Below are 17,500 nucleotides of genomic sequence, written 5' to 3'. Positions count from 1 at the left end.
TGGGATCAGTGCCCTATTCCAGTTTACAAATCCAAACAAGTAAACAAACAAATGCTCACCTGAAAATGTACCTATGTATAGGCCCGCTGTACCCTTCATTCAATTTATTCTACTTGTCTGCTGGTATTTTCCTGGTATGTTGTGCTGTATTTTTGTTTTTCTTCCTACTTTCCCCATTCTTACTCTCTTTCTCTCATAGCCTACTTGATTTGATTATACCTCAACCATTCCTCCTGTAATAAGCTGATTTCCCTTCTTATCAGAGAGCATTCCTTGGATGATATCCTGTATCCAAGTATCTTCCATTCTTCCAGTGTAACAATTCTCACAATCTTGAGTTCCCTTCTGCCACATATCTCCTCTTTGGTTATTTCATTCACTTTGTACTCTCCAAAATCCATTATTTTTTCCTGTGTATTTCCTGTGTTTTAGCAGAATAACCTTCTGAAGACAGGGTCTTTCTGCTCTCTCTCTCTCTTTCTACTCCTCTACCCCAAGTCCTGCCCTTTTTTTTCTCTTCTGTCTTCTCATACCATCCATTGCATATATCTTCATGATACACTTTTTAGTATATCCAAATCTTTTGGGTTTCTAATACCATGGCGTCGGGAATGGATCCCATTCCTAAGTCAAAGTTCAATTAAAGTTCATGAAATTAGTATTGTTTCACTCTTTGATGTCAGCCAAAAGTGCTCTTCACAGCACCTGCAATATGCCCAGTAATGACTCCTTCTGCCATTCGTATGGAGTTACATGTATTGTTAGCATATCTAAATACGATTGTGGACTCTTTTTATATAAGACCTGTTGCTCCTACTACTATTGGAACTATCTGGGTATCTTTCTTCCACATTGCTCTTGTTTCTGATTGCAAATCCTGATATTTTATGACTTTGTGCCTCTCTGTACGCAGGACACTGTAGTCACTGGGTGTGGTGATTTCAATAATCAATGCTACCTTTGTCTTCTTTTCTTGGACGAGTATATCTGGTTTTCTAGCATCTATTTTTTGAACTGTTGGTAATGGGTTATCCCATGTGATGTAGACTTCATCATTTACTATGATGCTTTGTGGCTCATGTTTCCAGTGTTTTTCAGCCACTTCAATACCATAATGTTTGCACAATACCCAGTGCAACAGTCTCTCTACATTATTATGCCTTTCAGTATGTTACAACCAGCAACAAGGTATGCAACTATTTCCAACTATGTTTTACAAAACCTACATTTGTCTGTTTCTCCCATATGTTCAATAGACTTTGTAAACCAATGTGTATGTAGCCCAATATCTTGTGCCCCCAATATTAACCTTTCATCTCTTGGTTTGAATTTGCCTCTCCTTAACCATTCCTGCGATCGTTCCTGATCAACATGAGGGTCTTCCAGAAATTTTCTATATTTGCAACTACAGTATATTTATGCATTTCCACATTTCTTGCCTTCTCATCTGGTCCTTCACCTTATATTCTTTCTTTTGTTTTTTTGGCACATTCAGTTGCTGCCTGTTTTTATCCATTTGTGGTTTGATTTCCATTCCTGCTTGATGCTGATATGCTTCTCCTAGCCTAAACAGGGAAGTCATCTTAGATTTATTTTCTTCATGTTTCAAAACTTTCACTACATTTGGGTATTGTGAGGTCAGCAGATATGTGTGGAGTCCCACGATTGCAGATCTATACATGTAATCAATTTCAAGGAGGCCCATCCCTCATTCGGAATGAGGAATATATAATCTTGGTATGCACTGATTTTTATAAATCATTTGGTAAGCATGAAAAATCCTTCTTGTTTTCTTATCTAATCTATCCAACACATTTTGGGGCCAAAAAATCACTCCAAAACTGTAAGTTAGGACAGGAAGAGCAAACTGGTTTATAGCCTGGATTTTGTTCCTAGATGTCAACGCTGTTTTCAGGATTAATTTAAGTCTTCTAAAGTACTCCTTACTAAGTTTTATTTGCATTTGTTCATGTTTTATTGTTGATCCTTCAGTTCCCAAATATTTATACACTCCCTCTTGCTCAAGTTCTTTTATATCACATTCTTGTCCCAAACTGAAGTTTTCTTGGTGCTGCAGTTTTCCTGCTTTAAAGGTTGCTTCTGCACATTTATCAAGACTAAATGACATTCCTATATCATCTGAAAAAGTTTTGACAACTTGCAGTTGTACTTTCAGTTCCTCGTCTGATGAGCTGCACAGTTTCAAATCACTGACAAAGAGAAGCTCAGAAGTCTTTACACTTTGTTGTTTTCTAGGAACCAAATTATGGCCATATCCTAAGCTGTTAAGTAGACAGCTTAATGAGTTAAGGGCAAAGCAGAATAGCAGCAGTGACAGAGAGTCACCCTGGAATATCTCCCTTTGAATTTTTATCCCTGGAATAATAATTTGTCCTTTATCGTGGCTTAATTGCAAAGTGGTTTGCCACTGTTTCATGGTTACTGTAATGTAGTCAATCAGTGTAGGGTGTATCTTATACATTCTTAAGCAGTCTTTTATCAATGAATGTGGGATACTATCAAATGCTTTTTTGTAGTCAATCCATGCCATACTTAAATTCTTCCCCTTTTTGCAGTTCTCCACTATGACTTAATTTAACAACAAATGATCCTTTGTTCCATATGACTTTCTTTTATTGCCCTTTTATTCTATTGCCATTATTGAGTTTTCTTCTAAATGACTATAAACTCCGTCGTCATCAATTCCAGTCTGTAGTTTATACGTTGTCAGAAGGCAAGTTATAGGTCTATAATTTTTAGGGTAGCTTGCAGGTTCACTCTTAAGTAGGAGCATTGTTTTTCCTGTTGTTAGCCAGGCTGGTGGCTGTTTGGGGTAAGCATATAGCTAGTTCTTATTCATGGCTAAAGCTTCATGCAAAGATGTTAATACTTTTAACTAGAAATTAGGTACTGCGTCTAGGCCTGGGGTTTTCCAATTAGAGACTTTTCTTAACTTTGTTTCAATCTCTCTGGCTGTTACTTCATCCCATTTCATATCCTGTACCTTTAAACTTCTTATTCTTTTTTTTTACTTCTTCTATCCATTTATCATCTTTGTTATGTTCCACAGGATCTTCATAGATACTTCTCCAAAATGTATCTATTTCTTCTTTTTTGGTGGTCTTTCAGTTCCTTTTACCTTGTTTCACAATTCCCTATAAAACTTTTTGGGGGTCATCAATAAATTGCTTATGTTGTACTTTTCCTTTATATTTATCTGCATATCTTCTAAGTTTTTCCACCTGTGCTGAGTTTTTTAATTTAGTATTTGCGATAGTGCATGATAGATCCTGATATGTTCTAAAACTGTGTATTGCTTTTATCATGTCTATCTTTCTAAGTATTTTTGTTGATCTGTTCCCTCTTCTATACTCTTCTAACAGTGACACTTTTTGTATTATTGCTTTATAGTTTTCTCTGTTCGATACTTCCATGATGGTATTCGATTTCTCTCCTTCCTTTCCCTCACTACCCTGTGTTCTTGTGATAGAACTTTATCAGTTATTAATTTAGTTGCACAGTAATATATCCTGTTTACTTCTATTATATCGCATGGATCTGTATGGGCAGTCTTAATGATTGTGTTCATTTGTTTTATCAAACTTCTAATTTTCTGAGTTTTATTGACCTTCTGCAGTCTATTTCTTTCATTGATCTTAATGTCTATCTGTCTCTATTAAGTCAAGCAACTCTTTTCTTAGCTCATTTTCTTCTAAACTGAGGGCAGATTTTTTGTTTTCCATTTACTGCAGGCATTCAGTAGAGAGTTCTATAGCATCTTCCTGTGGCACATTCTCTTGTATTTCATCCTGTGCCATCTGTTGCTCTGTCATATGAGAACCCACTGTCCTATCACTCCTCAACATTAACTGTGTCAGAGTTTCCACAGTCTCCTGTTCCTTCCCTTGCCATCCAGCTTTAAGTGAATGTTTATACTCATTTCCTGTGGAAGGCTCCAAAATATTTTCCTTTTCCTTTGACACCTCACCAATTGCTTCCCATTCCACTGGTTTTCCCTTAATTTGGAGTTCCATTGCTCTACCCTTTTGTGGTGCTTTCTGAATTAGATTTTCTACACTGAATCCTTCACTTTGGAGGTACTCCATAACCTCAGTTTCTATTTCTTTAACTCCTCCATTACTGACCTCTTTTTCTACTTTTCCTTTTTGTCTTCTTATTTTTTTTGAATTGTAAAGTTTTCCATGTCTGGATTCTTTTGTCTGTATATCTCTTCAAATATCTTTGCTGCTGCTCTTGTATTGATTAGTCTTGCTTTCTCCTTTGCATATATATTACACCATATTAACTCACTTTTTCTTTCCCATAGCCATATTTCTTCTTCAGACATCTCCTGATCTTCCTGTTTCTCCTTACTCTGGGGGCTCGTTCCATCATGCTTTGATGTAACCTGTGTTAGACCTTCTACATCAAATCCTTCACTTTACAGGCACTCCATAACTTCAACTTCTATTTTTTTAACTTCTACTTTACTAATCTGTGTTTTCGCATTCCCTCTTTGTGATATTATTTTTTATTGTGAAACTTTGCATGTCTGGATGCCTTTGCCTGTATTTCTCTTTAAATATCTTTGGGGCTGCCTTCTTTATGTTGATTAATTTGGCTTTCACCTTTGTATAAATATTGCACCATATCAAACCTCTCTTTCTTTCACATGTCCATATTTCTTTTTTATCTTGTTCTTCTTCTTTCGGCTGCTCTCATTATGGGTCATCACAGCAGATCAAATGTTTCCATTTCTTCCTGTCCTCGGCATCTTGCTCTGTCACACCAACCACCTGCATGTCCTCTCTCACCACATCCATAAACCTTATCTTAGGCCTCCCTCTTTTCCTATTACCTGGCAGCTTCATCTTTAGCATCTTTTTCCCAATATACTCTGCATCCCTCCTCAGCACATTTCCAAACCAACGTAATCTTGCCTCTCTGGCTTTGTCTCCAAACCTTCCAACCTGGGCTGACCCTCAAATATACTTATTCCTAATCCTGTCTATCCTTGTCACACCCAGTGCAAATCTTAACATCTTCAACTCTGCCACGTCAAGCTCTGACTCCTGCCTTTTTGTCAATGCCACTGTCTCCAACCTATATAACATAGCTGGTCTCACTACCCTCTTGTAGACCTTCCCTTTCACTCTTACTGGTACTCGTCTGTCACAAATCACTCCTGACACTCTTCTCCACCCACTCCATCCTGGCTGTACTCTCTTCTTCACCTCTCTTCCACACTCACCATTACTCTGAACTGTTGATCCCAAGTACTTAAACTCATCCACCTTCGCCACCTCTACTCCCTGCATCCTCACCATTCCTCTATCATCCCTCTCATTCACACACATATATTCTGTCTTAGTCCTGCTGATCTTCATTCCTCTTATCTCTAGAGCATATTTCCACCTCGCCAGGGTCTCCTCCACCTGTTCCCTACTCTCACTACAGATCACAATGTCATCTGCAAACATCATAGTCCATGGGGACTCCTGTCTGATCTCATCTGTCAACCTGTCCATCACCATTGCAAATAAGAAAGGGCTCAGAGCTGATCCTTGGTGTAATCCCACCTCCACCTTAAATGCATCCGTCACTCCCACTGTAGACCTCACCAATGTCGCACTACTCTCGTACATATCCTGTACCACTCTTACATACTTCTCTGATACTCCCGACTTCCTCATACAATACCACAACTCCTCTCCAGGTACCCTGTCATATGCTTTCTCTAAATCCACAAAGACACAATGCAACTACTTCTGACCTCCTCTGTACTTCTCCATCAACACTCTCAGAGCAAACATTGCATCTGTAGTGCTCTTTCCTGGCATGCAACCATATTGCTGATCACTAATCATCACCTCCCTTCTTAACCTAGCTTCCACTACTCTTTCCCATAACTTCATGCTGTGACTGATCAGTTTAATCCCTCTGTAGTTACTACAGCTCTGCACATCACCCTTATTCTTAAAAATTGGTACCAAAACACTTTTTCTCCATTCCTCAGGCATCCTCTCACTTTCCAAGATTTCATTAAACAATCTAGTTAAAAACTCCACTGCCATTTCACCTAAACACCTCGATGCTTCCACAGGTATGTCATCTGGACCAACAGCCTTTCCGTTCTTCATCCTCTTCATAGCTGTCCTTACTTCCTCCTTGCTAATCCACTGCACATCATGATTCACTATCCGCACATCATCCAACCTTCTCTCCCTCTCATTCTCTTCATTCATCAACCCCTCAAAGTACTCCTTCCATCTGCTCAACACACTCTCCTCACTTGTGAGTACGTTTCCCTCATTATCCTTTATCACCCTTACCTGTTGCACATCTTTACTAGCTCGGTCCCTCTGTCTAGCCAATCGGTACAGGTCCTTTTCTCCCTACTCAGTGTCCAACCTTTTATACAACTCTTCATACGCCTTCTTTTTTATACTTTTCAAAAATATCTAGGTTTTGTTGTTTATATTTTTGCACTTCCTTAGATGCTTCTTTTTCCAAACAGATCAAAGTTTCTTGTTCTATATACTGTTTTTCAGAAATCCATTGTATTAATGATCACACATTTTTATTTGAAGCTTCTGACAGTTTTTTCTTGCAGAAGTATTTTTCTTTCCTCTAATTTCTCTCTTAATCTTTTTGTATATCTTGTGTCTGGAAATTCTGGACTTTTTGCATAATAGTAACAATACATAATTTCTTTTTTATCCTCAATAGTCCACTCTATTGTCTTTATGGCTCTTCTTTGGCGTATCAGTTTTCGTGATTTTTGTGGTTTGCTACTTCCTTTTACAACAGTGTAGTATACAGCTGTAGTGGTGTATTGAAAGTATGACCCTCCACAACTGCCATCTATTCTCAAACTTTTCCCTTTCCTGAGTCTAGCACCCTTCCATCTCCAAATATACTTTTCTCAAGATCTCTGCAGATATTTTATCCATATATTGATCCCATTTAGGGGACTATGCCTGAAAAGCTGCATTATGTGAGAGAAGGATATGTTATATGTTTAACTGAGATGTGCTTCAGTGATACAAGGTTTTAGCAGAAAGTAAAAACAGATAAAACTAAAGCCCTGGGTGTGGTACTTGTTTTGCCCCCACCCTAACAAGCAGCTTTCTTCATATAAACTTATCTGTAGCCACGAAACCTATGGTCAGGTAATAAATTTTTGCTGCCACAAATCTTCAGTGAAGTGGGTCAAGATGAATGTTCTCTATACTGGGAAAGAGTCATTAGTTATAACACTTAAATTATCCTTGTGAGTATGACTCCCACCTTTAAGCATTTATTTGGAAACAGTTTTATGTCATTTTAGCTCCTGGTTCAGTTTCACATAGGTCTTGCTCACAGTATCTTCCCATATTATGAACTTTTTGAAATCCAAATATTTCTCCCCTACCTCCTGCTTTATCCTGTCCTCCATAACGGCATTTTTTTACTTCCTCTGCCTTATCTGCACGGGTTTGTACCTACTGCATTCGGTCTTGATGGTTTTGCCAGAGGACTTCTGTTTTGCAAAGGAACTCTTGCTCCATTTCAGTAAAACTTCCCACGGCAACTCCATTGATGAGCTAAGTTTAGTTGTAGTTCACATTTGATATTTGGTGCCCAAACCAGTTGCAGTTAGGGTTACATAACCTATAACCCTGAGTGGTGACATACTGCTAAATCTACAGCACTGAATGACTCTATATTGCTCAGCTTTTCAAAGGCTCTTTCACAAGCCATTGCTGGTTGATTTTGTGACATATTACTACCCAAAAGAATGCTGTCCTTTTTTTTTTCCTCCATTATAGTTATTCCTCCAAAGTTATTCTCCCCAGAGCACTCAAAGATTTTAACACAGACCACATATGATCAGCCCATCACTATATTTTCTTCACCCATATGTCTCTCCCATGTGCCTGAAGACAATCTGATGAAAAAGAGTTGGGATAGACAGGAAGAAGGTAAGAGGAAATGAGGGTGTCCAGCAAAGAGGTGGATGGATTGTGTGAGAGAAGATCTGCAACAGTCAGGCATGAGAGATGGTGAACATTAACATGATACCCCGACCCCATGTAGGAAATGGGAAAAAGGGATTGATGATGATGATGATGTCTCTCCCACTAACACAACAGATCTTTCTTCCTTTGTATCAAGTAATTTACATCCTGTCCTATAATAACTACTGCTGGCTCCTTTGTTTGTCAGTCTTTGGCTTTACCCATTTTACCACTCCCGTATTAATCTATGGTAATACTGGAAATCATGAAACCATGTTTCTACACATACGGCAAGGTGCAAAGGCCAAAATAAGTCAAATTTCAGCAAATCTGGCCAGCACTCAAAACATTAGGTTAAAAAATAAATTATAGGTTCATAGGTGGGTACTAGGCTATCTGCCTGAAGGCATTTATAAGCCTAGCCAGAATGTGTTGGCTTTCACCACCCCCTTAGATTAGTTCCCTGTGCCTCTGTCCAGCAGAGCCATTGAAGTGATCCTCGAGGTAAACTTTATGTTTCCCATCCACTCGTCAAGGTTTCTTTTGAAGAGTGTTAGTGAGGAGCTCTGCCTAATTTAGATTGGGATCTTGTTCCAAAGCATGGGAAGTCTCTGGGACAGGAATCTATCCCTCCAGCATGCCTATTTATTGTTGTGGTGAGGTTTAGATCCTTAGAGCATGTGACTCGAGGGGATAAGGTTTTCTTTAGGTGGAGCATGTCCATCAATTCTGGGTTGGACATGGCCTTGTATGTCAGGCAGAGATCACCTCTGTGTAGGCGGTATGCAACCGAGTACAACTGGAGTTTCTTCAGTCAAGCTGCATAGGGCATCTGTTTGAGGCCATTAATCCTCTTGGTGAGGTACTTCTGTGGTCTTTCCAGCTGTTGCAGGTGTCTTGTAAGGTACATCCCAACTACTTATTAATTGAGCTAACAAATACATTTCATGACAGAAAAGTGTTATACTACTCTCATTTTTGGGTTTGCTAACTTTTAATACCGTAAATCACCCATAAGGCATAAACTCTCTTTCTCTATATTTACCACTTATCACTTCTTTATTAAAATGATAATCTTCATCTTCATATACCTTCAAGATCTTCCTCTACTACAGCTTGTACCCATCTACTATGCCTCAAATTCATAATCAACTCACCAGTCTTATCCATATGCCCCACTATCCAAAAAGTCTTCTACATCATGAGAAATAAATATTCCAACATGGTGGACTGACTTCACCAAATTCATGGTGCTGCTATCAAGACCCACATACTATCATGTTTTAGTGTATGGAACATAGTGATTCTACTCCTATATTCAGAAAAAAAAATCAATTAAGTGCGAGAGTAGGGCAAAACTCCATCTTAACAAATGTTAAGACTCACATACTATCATGTTGCAGTGTATGAAGTGCGGTGATTACAGTCTGATATTTGGAAAAAGACAAAACACTTAAGCACTAGTGGCACGAGTCACAATCATAAAAATGTTAAGCACTCCTTGCTTAAGTTGTCAAGCTTGGGTCTAGCACTAGATAGTAAAATCTGCCAGTACTGACCAGCAAATGACAGTGGCAGAATAAAAGATTTGCTGCTGCCTGTTGTCAGTACCAATAAAATGTCTTTGACTTCCTGTTATAAACTTAGAGAGTTGCCAGAATAACAGCATATGTGTTCACCTGCATTTTCTGAAGGATACAAGGTCTGAAACTTAAATGTGTCATTAGTTTACAAATTCAATCAACAGTAATTTGCCCGAAAACCATGCATTTTATGAGGAACAGACCAAACATATGAGGAGAAAATCTGGTCATTCTATAAAAATGTGGACATTTGAGAGGCATGGAAGCTGAGTGTAAATGAAAGGAACTGTGTTTACAAAGCCTTTCTGACAGCTCTTACTAAGTGCTTTAAGTCTTTGAAAGCCTGTAATACACTTAGCACTTTTTTGTCTTTTTTACTGTAACTAGCAGTACATGCAGCACATAAAGCTCCTTGCACTGCAAATAATTATGATCAGGTCTCCAGTCATAGCCTTCAATTCTGTGTTGTCAACACAGATGCCAAGATTCATTTCTTGAGCTTCACTCTTGAAGTGAGTTTCTTTGCATGCACGTCTCAAGGACATACTAAACAGGTTATGATCAGTAACTTGATCATAATCCCCAATAAAAATTCCTATGTGGAATAATGTTGAAAAGGACCTTATGACTGAATGCAGCAATATTCTTGAGGAAGTAGGTTTGAAACTGGTGGGCATTCTTATTAAAGACAATAGAAAAATGCAAGTTCTGGTTGTTGGCAAAAACTTTACATTTGAAGAAAAAGCCAGAGAATCTGGTATACCTGACAGCAAATTCAATGAGATTTGAGGGAGAGTGGTTACCCACAAAAGGAAAGTCAAATAAATTAAGCTGAAAACTTGAACATGAGATCAGGGATTACCAAAAGAAGACACAGATGATGACTTCATTTTTGAGATGAAACCTAAAAAACAACATCCCAGTCCCCCAGAAATGGAAATTTAAGACTAAACATTTGGATGCATTCCACTACCCCCCTCCACAGTTCAATTCTTCTCCTAGGTCAGCCCAAAGATATCCAGGACATCACTGATATGTGCCTACTACAGAACCTAACAGTAATGTTCACTTCATGCAGGATACCCCACAGGTTTTTCAAGGAGGTTCTGTTCCTTTGGAGCCAGATATTCATCACAGGAAAGAGCTGCAGATGGATGTTCATTTGAATCCCACTCCGAGAATCAGAGAGCATGGTTTACTCAGCAGGGATACCAAGGATCTACTTGCTCTCACATGGACCACTCATACCCAGGGAAGAGAGACCTGAAGGGCTCATGACCTTTTACCCAACAACAGGATTCTCAAACCCTAAACTAAGGTCTGGAACCACTCTATTAAAACCCTTCTCTGTTGTAGAAAAAAATGTCCTGGAAAAAGGCATTACTTTTATTCCCCATGATCAGAGTAAGATGGCAAACACCATCATTGACTTAAAATTGTATTTGCAGGAGCCGAATGTGCAAGTATTATTTCATGATACAATGAAAGACATCATTAATAATAACCATAACAGGGTATAGCAGGAAAAAAAAAATGATTTTTGCCCTACCATTAAACTAATGCAGAGTGCTTTTGAGAGTAAATGTGAGTCTGACATCAGTAGACCCCCTCAGCAGACGTTGCCGCAAGAAGTGTTTGTGCTCTTTTCTCTCGGTTTTACCTTCGCTGTCGTCTTTGTATCTCATGGCTCCAAATATTCTTCTCTCTTCCATTCTGGTTCTGACACCATGTCATTTTCATTTTAGAAAGCAAATAAACAAGTCCGTGGTTCTGTTCAAGCAAATTTATTTTATACAAACACATCACTATAGAGGTTTACTGATTATAACTTAAGTAACTTATATACAAACTAACAACTGCGATCATGCATGCTCGCTCTTTGGCTGCTTTTACAAAATGGTACTAGGGATTGCACATGTCTGGAATTTATATGTGCACATACAGCCGCACATGCTTCTTAAAGATATAGCACACACACTTTACACTCTGATCTACATATACATAGATAGATAGATAGATAGATAGATAGATAGATAGATAGATAGATATAACAAAAGAAGGGAAGGAATAGTATAGGCCTGGCAAGAAAGAAGAGGCTGAACAGATGAATTTTAGTGCTTTTTTTTCTTTAATATTTAAGAACTTCTTCAAAAATAAAGTGCTTACTGCAAAGTTTATGTATACACTGCGTTATACATATAAGCGTAACAGTAACCAATAGGAGGAAACCGCCAAAAATGGAACAGTTTTAATTAGAGCTGCAAAACACTGAGTGTGGTTATGCATGAAAGGGAAACAGTGACCAATGGTAGGGAACAGCCAAAAATGGAACAGCTGTGATTGGAGCTGTAAACCCAGAGAGTAGTAACCAGTATCAATGAACTGCTGAACATAGGGGATTTTGATTGGTTAAAGTGATCATGGAGCAAATGTGCTTTGATGGTGCCACCCCTAAGCTGGCCATTTGAGTGCACCATTAATGTTGAGATGGGCCACTGTGCTCCAACACCCCATCTTCCAGACCTACAAACACCTTATGGGATGGCATCTCAGTCAGAATTAACAGACACATGGCCACCATTGTACAAAGGAAAAACAAGAAGCTCTCCAGAGACCTGAACCAATACTGCAACCAACAGGCTTACTGGATCAACAACCCCCAGGAGCACTCATCAAACCACTAACCACCACACTCAACCAACACGTGTCATACCAACCTATAGCTCTACCCTCTAGAAGTATTCCAAGTGCCAGCTACCCCCCAGCACAGCACACAGAATAGTGAATTTTTTATGTGACTTTGAGATAGATTATTACCAAAATGGGTCCATTTGAGAATGTTCATTAGGCAAACAAATATACAGATATAGATTTAATTTGTATACACATGTACACACACACACACACACACACACACACACACATACATATATATATATATATATATATATATATATATATATATATATATATATATTTGAGTTTGTCATATACTGCAGAAGATTAAGGCTATGATCCATTGACAAGCTACTTACTGTGTTACAGGATTTAATTCCCTCACTTGAGTTGCCTACTGTGTAATCTTGAGCAAGTCACATAACCAGACAGTGCTACTGGGAATTTGGGTTCTGCTTCTTAATGGTCTCCTGGACTGCATGCCTGATAACTACCTATCAACCAATATATCGGTTTATGGTAATTGATTGATGCACATTCACTGCAAATTCAATTCCCCCATGTAAATTACATCAAAGAATATAATTAGAGAAGTTAGGCACTTTGAAAAACAGGTGTTTTTGCAGGGAGGCAAGCACCCTGCACCCTACTCACCTCAGCTAACTTAAATATCAGTTCCAAGATGCCACATTACTGAGGAAAAGGAAAAATTCTCCTGACTCTAGTATTTAGTGATCTTAGAGAAATGCTGGACTTCCACTAATTCCGTTCAAACTGTATTTCACTGGATGACTTTAATTCCAATGAAATGCATTCAAGCAGTGTGTACTTCTGGGAGGGACTATATATATATATATATATATGTATACACACATACATACATATAGTAATTGCAATCAGGGGTAGTCTCATTCATTGATATCCTGGTAATGCCTATTTAAGTGGTATATTTTGGAATATTTTCTGCTTAAAACCTGAGCTTTTTCCGGCTAAAATCTAGCTGTATTCAACAGGACGTATAAGAGAATTTAAGTACCTTTTATCTGCTCTTTCTTCAAATAATACAGCATTTTAATTGATTTATTTGTGTTGCATTGAATATTAACTGAACTGGAAGTTTTGACTCTGTTTTTTCAGTTAGTGTTTGCTAGATTTTATTGCCTGCTAGAATACTGCATAGACAGTAATTGCAGTCAGGGGTAGTCTCATTCATTGATATCCTATTAATGCCTATTTAAGTGGTACATTTTGGAATATTTTCTGCTTAAAACCTGAGCTTTGGCCAGCTAAGATCTAGTTGTATTCAACTGGATGTATAAGAGAATTTAAGTACCTTTTATCTGTACTTTTTTCAAATAATACAGCATTTTAATTGATTTATTTGTGTTGCATTGAATATTAACTGAACTGGAAGTTTTGACTCTGTTTTTTCAGTTAGTTCCCCACCCACCCTTCCTGGTTTTGTTTTGGTGTTAATCTTGGTGGCTTTGAAACTGCCCGCCCCTCTTGTAAATTTGTGTATGGATACTCCTTCTGGGCCCATCTTATTTGCTCACTCAACTGAGTGCAGTGAGATCATATTCTGATTTAAGACACTCCTACTGTGTACAAAGAGAGCATCTGGGAAACAGAAAAAAAATTAAGCTTGTTTCCTGCCTTTCCTGTAAGTGGTCTAGACTGTTTGTAGGCTTCTGAGTCCCCAAGCCTTTCTGTGTTGGAGGGAAGCCTTCTAGCTTAATTTCGTTTCTTAGAACTAGCCAGTTTTCTAGTTTCAGCACTCAAATCTGTTTCTTTGAACTCAACACTTGTTCAGAACTCATTGTTAGCACTAAATAAGCTGCAAATTACTACAGCACTCAACTTTCCTCACTTGTCTAGAGGAAAGCAGTTTTTAGTACTTAATAAATAAGCACTTATCCAGGCATGTCTAAGGGTCAGCTCCCGGTGATTTCTCCTGTCTACCTGATAAATCTGGGCATCTTGGGGCAATGCAGCAATTGCCTCATGTACACAGACAACCCTCTCCTCTTACCATCCAACACTACAACCTGTGAGAGATGCACTTATATAGCCAAACTGGAAGCAAAGCTCTCTTTGCCCAAGACTGGACTAGACAGTCAAGAGGAGAAGGTAAACACTTGCACCACATCACACTCATCACATAGTCCTTCAAAACCTACAACACCAAAACACACACATAGAAACACAAAACACACACCTATATTCGTGGAGGCTCTCAATAAAAACCTGCCCAAGCATCAGGGACCTCCAAAGCAGAAACGCAAGCAAACTCCATCCCCCAATACAACCCAAATGACATATAGCCCACAAACTCAGTGTGCCACTCAACCACAGCCCATAAGGCATAACAACGTACCCAACACTCTAGTCATAGGTGACTCTATAGTCAGGCACACTGATGTTCCACTCACCAGGCTAAACAAGGAGAAAGTTACTGTCAGCTGCCTGTCAGGTGCCAGGATCCGCCACATAATTCACGCACTCAGGTCACTCCACAACAAGTACAAATATGACACTGTCATTGTCCATGTTGGTGTGAATGACCTGAGATGTACCTCCCTGGACTACATGAAAAGAGACATGGAGGAGCTCTCCGATCTTGTAGCCCAGGCAGGTATGACCCTAGCCCTGAGTAGCATTGTGCCATCATCCAGAATGATACCACAGTACAAGGACAAAATGGTTGAGTTCAACAACAGGCTAAGCTTCTGGTGTCATTCTAAGGGGATCCAGTATTTGTCTGCCTGGGACGACATGATCAACAGACCACGATGCTTTGCCAGAGATGGCCTGCACCTGCCGCCCTTGGGATTCCTGATACTGGCAAAGGCTCTTGCCACCCCTATAGTGCTTTTTTTAGGCAAGGTTCAAATGACAAATTCACCAATGTAACAGGTACAAGCAAGCAAAATCAGAGGGTAATGCTACTCAATGCTAGAAGTCTAAACCTCAAAATGCACTCGCTCGAGGCACTCCTTAAAATGGAGAACATGGACATCTGTGCAGTGACAGAGACCTGGTTCAAAGCTCCAGAGAGCACCCCTGCATAACCAGGCTATAATTCGTACCATACCTTTTGGCCACCTAACCCAGAACGAAGCACTAAAGGTGGAGGCATGTCCATATTCATTAAGGATATCCACACCTCCAGGCTAGTTGCACAGCATAATGCATCCGAGATTATCCAAGTGCAACTAACTCTGGGCAAGACTGCAATCCAAATTGTAGCTTGCTACAGACCCCCCACCATGCCCCAGAGTTCCCACTCCTCATTTCTTGATACACTGGAAAGTATTAGGGTACAACCCAACACCCTAATAATGGGGGATTTCAACTACCCCACCATTAACTAGGAAAACTACTCATATACCAACTCTTTTGCTCAACGTTTTCTGGAATTCATAAATTCCAATGCCTTGGATCAACTTATTCACATCCCCACCAGGGGCAGCAATATCTTAGACCTGGTCATTACCAACATGGGCAACCGGTGTTCCACACCAGAGGTCAATTCCTCGTTGGTTAGATCCGACCACAAGCTAATCACCCTAGACATCCACATCCCGCCCCCTCCCCCAATTAGGGAAACCACAGTAAAAAACTTCTTCAAAGCCAACTTCACACTTTTTAAGACAGAAGTGTCAAACTTCATGACACCCATGCAGACAGACAATAGAGGTACGACTGCTGAATCCTACACAAATGCACTTTATAAGCACTTACACGAGTGCATGGATCATGCTATCCCTAATGGAACCAAGATGCTATCCTCCAAAAAAGGAAGTCAATCTGCTGGTCCTCTGCCATAAACAAACTCTACAACAGAAGAAAGAAACTGTTGCAAAAAAGAGTAAATTCCCATGACTGGAGGAACTCCCTGGTCAACCTCAGTAAGAAGCTGAGATCCCTCATAAAATCCTCCGAAGCTAGTTACGAAAACAAAATTGCCACTGACTCTAAAGACAACCACAAAGCATTCTATAGCTATGTCAAGAATCTCAATGGCAACACTCAGATCTGCTCTGAGTTACAGCACAATGGCACTAAATATACAGAACCAACTGATATTGCCAGCATCCTGTTAGATAGGTTCAGTGCTAGCTTTACCCCCATCTCACCCCCTAGATGGCCCATCTCTATACCAGAAGAATGCAAAGTTCCTGTAATTACGGCTGCACAGGTAAAAAACACACTCTCCAAAGCCAAGAATACAGCATCCATGGGACCTGACAATATCCCAGGCTGCGTTCTACATGAACTACAGAACGACCTGGCACCCTACCTAAGTACCATGTTCAGTCATAGCCTCACCTCAGGCTTTGTGCCCACTGAATGGCACACCACAACAGTTATCCCACTCCACAAAGGGGGAGCGATGACGGACCCTGGGAACTACCGCCCCATTAGCCTGACGAGCCTGGTCTGCAAGGCCATGGAATGTATCATCATGGAACTCATAAAAAAAGACATTGGTAATCTCCAGACTCTGGACCCTACACAGTTCAGGTTTGTAAAAGGCAGATCATGTCTCCTAAACCCGATTGACTTCTTTGAAGCAGTCACCAAAGCCATAGATGAGGGTAAGGTGGTTCACACAGCTTATCTAGAGCTCGCCAAGGCTTTCGACACAATCCCCCACTCTGGAATTATAGATAAGCTCACTAAACTAGGTATAAATCCTTATGTCACAAGATGGGTTGCCAACTGGCTCATGGACAGAACCCACACTGTGAAAGTAGCAGACTCCAAATCCGACTTCAGACTAGTGACAAGTGGAGTACCGCAGGGTTCAGTCCTGGGTCCTCTCCTGTTTGGTATCTACTTCTCTGAAGTACAGGCTAACACAGAAGGTCTATGGCTAACAAATTTTGCAGATGACTGCAAACTAGGAGTCATAATCGAAACTCCTAACGATGTGGACATACTACAAAAGGGCCTCACTGAGACAGATGCCTGGTGTCAAAGCCATGGTCTGAAGCTCAATGCCAAAAAGTGTATTGTCATTCCCTTTGGTAAAAACTCTGTACCCATGAACTACCACATAAGTGGCAGTCTACTTAACACAGAAAGTGTGATAAGAGACCTTGGGACACAGGTGGACAGTAATCTCTCCTTTGATAATCACATCGCCACAGTGGTCAGGAAATACTTCTACATGGCTCACCTCATCACAAAAGGTTTCTCATTCAGAAAAAAAGAGGTCATTGTTCCTCTCTACTC

Source organism: Protopterus annectens, chromosome 3.part0 (genome assembly GCF_019279795.1).
Source record: "Protopterus annectens isolate FY-2018-M chromosome 3.part0, PAN1.0, whole genome shotgun sequence".
In the NCBI taxonomy this organism is placed as follows: domain Eukaryota; kingdom Metazoa; phylum Chordata; order Ceratodontiformes; family Protopteridae; genus Protopterus; species Protopterus annectens.
The sequence above is the reverse complement of the archived record's forward strand: the minus strand, read 5'-3'. Positions refer to the sequence as shown.